General features: G+C 32.1%; 1 long non-coding RNA gene across 1 annotated transcript; it reads left to right on the forward strand.

The window, feature by feature from the left end:
* Positions 1–1,981: 1,981 nt before the first annotated feature.
* Positions 1,982–4,104, forward strand: LOC111716286 (uncharacterized). Its single transcript, XR_002768447.1, has 6 exons — positions 1,982–2,176; positions 2,294–2,395; positions 2,521–2,593; positions 2,918–3,008; positions 3,105–3,217; positions 3,842–4,104. It is a non-coding gene; the product is annotated as an uncharacterized LOC111716286 (long non-coding RNA).
* Positions 4,105–6,680: the final 2,576 nt, after the last annotated feature.

Genomic DNA, 6,680 nt, shown 5'->3' on the forward strand with positions numbered 1-6,680 from the left:
ATAATACAACGATGATAATAGAGGAACATACTAATTTTTTTTTAAAATGATTATCTAATTAGGTTTCAATGTGTCTTCAGTCCTATCTATCGATCATCATACTATCTATCTATCTTTAAAAAAATCCACCAATAGGAGAAAAGTAAATAAATTTAGCGGAGATATCAAATGGACAGTATTACTACTAATCATACTGAGGTGTGCATGGAGCCCCTGATGACAGAGTTGATTATTCTTCTCAATTAAAGAGAGTAGCTCTAGACTACGGAGTTGGTTCATTTTTACAGGGTGGCTCTGTAAAAATTGTTCAGAGTTGCACTTTTTCTTTTTTTCATAAAAATAAGAAAAATCCAAAATATTTTTTTTATTTGACCATTTTTTCCAGTGCCACCAGAAAAAATGTGATTTTTTGTCATTTTTGAACTTAATTGTTTTTTTTTCTTAAAACTTTTATAAAATCCAAAGTTTTTAACTAAGAAAAATGTTTTATATCATTTTGGAAATCACAGATAATGGTCTAGGAGATAAAAACAACTAATACTGAATTATTATCAAATCAAATCAAATATATTAAAATAATTATACAGGGGTATACAGGGGGGGGGGCAGGGGGACATTCTCCCCCCCCCCTGAATTTGGAATTTTTTGTTCCTATATTTAGAATAGCTTCTCTATCATGCTTAAGGGAAAAAACCCAAGTGCATAACAGGAAGAATATCTGTCTTTATAACTATAATGTGTGAAAAGTTAAACGTCTAGTTTTTTAGTCTTCAGACATTAATTTTGACTCTTTATGAGTCTTTTAAGTCAAAATAAATTTTCGCCTGCATCGTGATTTTTTGTTATTATTGTCAAATATTACTATCTTTAAATTTGCCCTTAATTTGGCAATTTGCAAAATGGTATAAGGTCTGGTGTTGCCATGCAGTTTTTTTAAATAAAAATTTTAAAAAGAATTAATTTGAATTTATAAAGATTTTGTTACCACCAGGCACTAGTCAAATGTAGGTTTTTAAGGTACAAAAAAACCAAAAGATGGGAGTTATCTATGACCAACTGGTAAGAGATTCATGAAGAGAACGAATTGTTTGGTGTACAGCCTCCAAATATATTTTGAATTTAAATTTATTAAATTTTCTGTTCTTTTCTGTTATTTTCTCTGAAAATGTTACCTTAAATTTGAACAAATCCGCGAAATGTTGGGGGAAAATCTACGGAATAATTCTGTACACAGTGAACAGTACACATATTTGGAAAGTAATTTGTTAGAATTCTCCAGCGAAATTTGATTCTGCTGATTTCAGTGGCAAAAAACCGCATCTTTTGTTTTTGCAGGGGGGGGGGGATCTTCATTTTCAATATCGGTTCACCCTATTAGTTTGTTATATTTTCGAGGAACCCTACCAACACTTTCTTTTTCCAGTTTTGAGAAAATGCCGCGAATCCTTCCCAAGTCAGGATTTCGCTTAGTCATTCCGAACGTTTCAGAACTTAAGGACATAGAAGGGAATTTACCCACCCACCCACCCTGTAAATTCATAGGATTGATGCAAATTACAAATCTGAATTGCCACATTTTTAACCTGGTTTGAGAAAGTCCATAATTCAACAGTACATTGGGTGTTAACATGTCATTCGTTTCAGTAGCAAGATGGATGTCATGAAAGAAGAAAACTTAACTGCTGTCTGCTTAACTGCTTAATTGATGTCGTTTTTGTTGATATATTCAATGTTTATTTCAATTTTGATGATAAATGTGCAGACCTAGGCGTGTCGCCAATTAGTAATGCAGGCGTGCCGCCACTTAACAATTTGAGGCAAGTGGCCATTCTGGCAGATATCATAATAATAGGCGTGTCGCCATTCAATACCTGATAAAACAAGTAGATTATGCAGCCTTTTAGTAATTCAGGCAAGTCGCCATTTTAAAAATATTTACAATAATAGGCGTGTCGCTGAGGCTTCGAGAAAAATGACATGCCTTATCAAATAAAATCGCACATATTGTGCAGAATTCTTATTTGCGCTTTATGTGGAATAAAGAACCAGAAATGCGGAGATCTGAATGGACCTGGGGAGGCTGAGAAGTTGGTTGCCATGATACGAATGTATTCTAATCCTGACTATGATGAAAAAATGTTGAATCTCCTGGCTGGGATTTGCCCAACTTGTAAAAGTAAGTAAATATTTTATAAGATTAATGAATTTAAATATAAAAAACTTTTAGCCATAAAAAACGTTCTAATACATGCATAAATGTGCATTTAAGAAATTTATATGTATTATATATTAGCTCGTATCTGTGGATTGGGAAGAGGTGAAGTGATATCTATACAAGTTCAGATGAACTGGATCCTTCATGCTGAAAGAATGAAACTTTTACCAAGATTTAGAGGTGACTTTCATGAAATTTAGGTTTTTTTACCATAATTTTCAATTATCTTTAAAAATATAAATATTTCAGTGGCCATATCTTAATTCAATTTAATAATTGATTAGATAATATGAACAATATTTTAGGAGATGGACAGGGTGTGTGTACATGCGTGATTTGCTCAGCAGCAAGAGTAAGATGAAAACTATTTATATAAAGGTAGATACTATTTCTTTTTCAAACATATCATTTGTCAAAAGTTTGCTAAAACCCATAATATCAAGAAATGTTAATCCACCCATTAATTAGCGTACATTTTGAAAAATTATTGCACATAATAAAACAAATTGAAAAAATAATTTGAGTTAAAAGTTTTTGCTTAATTCCCATGTGTAATGTTTACACACTACATTTATATAAAAATATAATTATAATTATTGATGTCTCATTACTTTTTTTTTCAATTTGCAGTGCTTTAAATACAATAATAAAATTAAATTATGCAGTATTGCATGAATACAATAATCAAATCAGCATATTAAGGACTTGATGGAGTATGAGAAAGAAAATGAGCTGAACATCCAGATTCTTATAGAGAAAGATCAAATTTGTTCTGAATGTTTTGCAACTTTAGGTAAGAAATTCAATTCTAATATTGAAATTTATGAAATATTTTATTATTAATGTGTAAAACATTTAAGCCATCTCATGTATTTTTTCTGCTTTTTAGGACCTGGGAAAAGACATCCATGCAACAAAGCTGATACAATTTCAAATCTCAAAATTATCTTGTTTTCGAAGGGACCAAGAACTACAGAGTAAGTTCTATCTACGATATTGAAGGTACCAACATAAAAAATCTTCTTGAAAAATGCAGTGGTTGGCGTATAAAGCAATGCAATGAAGACAACTTTTCTATTTAAGTTTTGATTTCTAACAATCTTATGTCAGATTAAAAGTTTACAACAGAGAAACTGTTATTTGATAGCTTCACTTTGTTTCCATGTTATATGTGTATCCATGCTGTTTAAAGGCTTAGTAGAAATAAAAAATTTAAATTTAAAGTCGTCTTCATTGTATTAATGACGACGACGACTATATGTGCACTAAAAATTTAGAGCCAGAGCTTTACAAAGTTTTAATTTCTGACCGGAACAAAAAATGTTTGGCTGAATCTTAATCATGCCCCTAGAAGATTAGGCCAATATGTTGTACTATGTATAAAAATAATGATACACTGATCATTGAAAGTTATTTGCAATTGTTTAGAATAAGATTTAGATTAAATCAAAATTGCCAAAACACAAAAAAGTTTATGAAAACATGTTTTTAAACAAAAAAATCCTTATCTGGGATTGCCATTTTATGTACATGTGCCTTGAATTTAAGCTTAAAAAAATAATCCATTCATGTCGTACTTAGCTCAATATAAACTAAGATGTTCTATACAATGGTTAAACATTTCAGGATATGAGGGAAGATCAGAACACCCAAGATGTTAAGCTATCAACTTTAGGCAAACCACTTCCAGTTCATGTTGGCATGTCAAAAATGAAGAAAAGAATATCCTCTGAAACACTATTTGGATTAAAGCAGAAACATGACTTCTCAGAGACAGTTATAGATTCAATAGCAGCTGCGTGTAGGAAAGATCTGGGTCGAACTGGAGTTCAATCCAACTCATCATCAAATATAAAAGAATGGTCACATTCCTTAGTAACAAAGTAACAAAAGATTTAGTTTATGTAAATGATGTGACAGCATTAGTGTTTCACAGATGTGGAATGAGATAAATAGATCCAGTTGATGCATTAGTAAGGGTCGGTATCGATGGAGGTGGGGGATCTCTGAAACTCATTATGAACATTTTTATACCTCATACTACGGAGAGCCTGAAAGTAAAGGATCCTGGAGTTAAAAAGTTATATACATCGCTGCTGTAAAAGATATTCCGGAATCCCATCACAATATGAGTATACTTTTTAAAAAAACTCATCTAAACGATTTGAAATTTCATATAGCCTCAGATCTAAAGCTGCTCAACATTATTCTAGGAATTAGCGCACATGGAGGGAAGCACAGTTGTCTCTATTGTAATGGCACAGTTGACATACCTGGAGAATTGAGAACCTTTGGAGACCTGTCAAAATGTTATAATGAATATAAGGAAAATGGATACAAAAATATGAAACAATTTGATAATGTAATCCAACCATGTCTACTTAAAGAACCCCAAGAAAAACTAGTCATAGATGTGATTCCGCCACCAGAGCTTCATTTACTTATGACATTTGTTACAGTTTGCTCTCTTCTTCTCTGTAATGGAGCTCTTGTATCAGAATGGTATTAGTTTTCATGGCTATAATGGTGGTGGCCTGGATGGTCGTAATAGTAACAAGGTGGTGCTATGGAAACGTTTCAACACGGAATCGGACCCAAAAAAAACGGAAACCTCCCCAAAATGAATTTTTTTGAGGCGTTTCCTGTTTTTAAAAAATTATCGGAAATGCCTCAAATCCAATTTTTAGAGGAATTTCCCGTTTTTTTAATCCGTTTCCTCAATTTTTAGGTCGGATTCCGGTTTATCAGGGTCTTATATTGTTGAGGGATTTCCCAATATTTTTGAGGGATTTCCCAATATTTTTGATCTGTTTCCTCATTTTTTGGGTCCGTTTCCGATTTTCAGAAAAAGTTGTACATTTTCAGTTTGTTGATCGGTTTCCTCTTTATTTGGGTCCGTTTCCTCTTTTTTTGGGTCCGTTTCCTCATTTTTTGGTTCGTTTCCGGTCTTCAAAAAAGTTTCAAATTCTCAGTTTGTTGATCGGTGTCCTCTTTTTTTGGGTCCGTTTCCTCATTTTTTGGGTCCGTTTCCAGTTTTCAAAAAAAAATTTTAATTCTCAGTTTGTTGATCGGTTTCCTCTTTTTTAGGGTCAGTTTCCTTATTTTTTGGGTCCGTTTCCGGTTTTGAAAAAAAGTTTTAAAATCTCAGTTTTTGATCGGTTTCCTCTTTTTTTGGGTCCGTTTCCTCTTTTTTTGGGTCTGTTTCCGGTTTTCAAAAAAAACTTTTAAATTCTCAGTTTGTTGATCGGTTTCCTCTTTTTTTGGGTCCGTTTCCTCTTTTTTGGGTCCGTTTCCGGTTTTCAGAAAAAATTTAAAATTCTCAGTTTGTTGATCGGTTTCCTCTTTTTTTGGGTNAGGTTTACACCACTCGGTGCAAAGATTTAGGGATTAGAATATTTGGGTTTGTGGCAAAATCTAGAAAACATTCTGAGACTGAGCGTGGCAAACTTCTAACTGATAATTGATAACTGATTTTTGATATATAACTAATATAAAGTCGAAAATGAAATAAGATTATAAATGTTGGATAGAATGATCAATCATAAATTCAATAACTTCAGGAGAAAACGTAAAATTATCTGTCCTTTTTCAATGTAGATGATTAAAATCATATAAGTATTTTGATGTGTTTTTTTCACAATATATAAATGATTATTTCATGTAGTTATATCTGCAATTGAACAAGGTACTTAACAAATTTTCTTTGGCGCTCAGCGCACACATGAACAGAATTGAATGACTCATATCGTTAATTTTACAGTTGTTGAAAGTATAAATTTTTAAAAAACACAAGAAAAAAAAAGATTTGAATTAAACACCAAATCTGCATGCAACAACTGATAATTTCCTTTTTTTGGAAAAAAAATCGTTAAAAAAGTACTTTTATCTTGAACATTTTTTTAAAAGGGGGGCAAGCCCCCCCCCACACCCCAAACCATTACAAAATAATGTTTTGCCCCCCCCAGCAAAAGTGCTAGTTGCGCCTCTGGAAATTAGAATATAAACAAAGACAATATTTTTTCAAAGTTTTACAGAGTAGCATTTCTAAAGATTTAAAAAAGTAACATCCTTTTCCACTTAGAGTAAAACTATTTTTTATTTTACTTAAAATAAATTCAGTTTTTTTGTAGTTAATGTAAAATGAATGACTATAATGAAGAATATAAAACAAAGTGAAAGCTGAAAGTTAGGAAATGAAGCCATTACTAGGTGGAGTTTGGAAATGCCAGAAATGAGTGGAAAATGCAAATCAAACCCAACTAAAACCAATAATTTGATATACATCCTGAAAATTACCCAAAAAATGAGGAAACAGACCCAAAAAAGAGGAAACCTATCAACAAACTGAGAATTTGAAACTTTTTTTGAAAACCGGAAACTGACCCAATAAAAGAGGAAACGGATCCAAAAAAGAGGAAACAGACCCAAAAAACGAGGAAACCGATCAACAAACTGAGAATTTTCA

Source organism: Eurytemora carolleeae, unplaced genomic scaffold (assembly GCF_000591075.1).
Source record: "Eurytemora carolleeae unplaced genomic scaffold, Eaff_2.0 scaffold2014, whole genome shotgun sequence".
Taxonomy (NCBI): Eukaryota; Metazoa; Arthropoda; class Copepoda; order Calanoida; family Temoridae; genus Eurytemora; species Eurytemora carolleeae.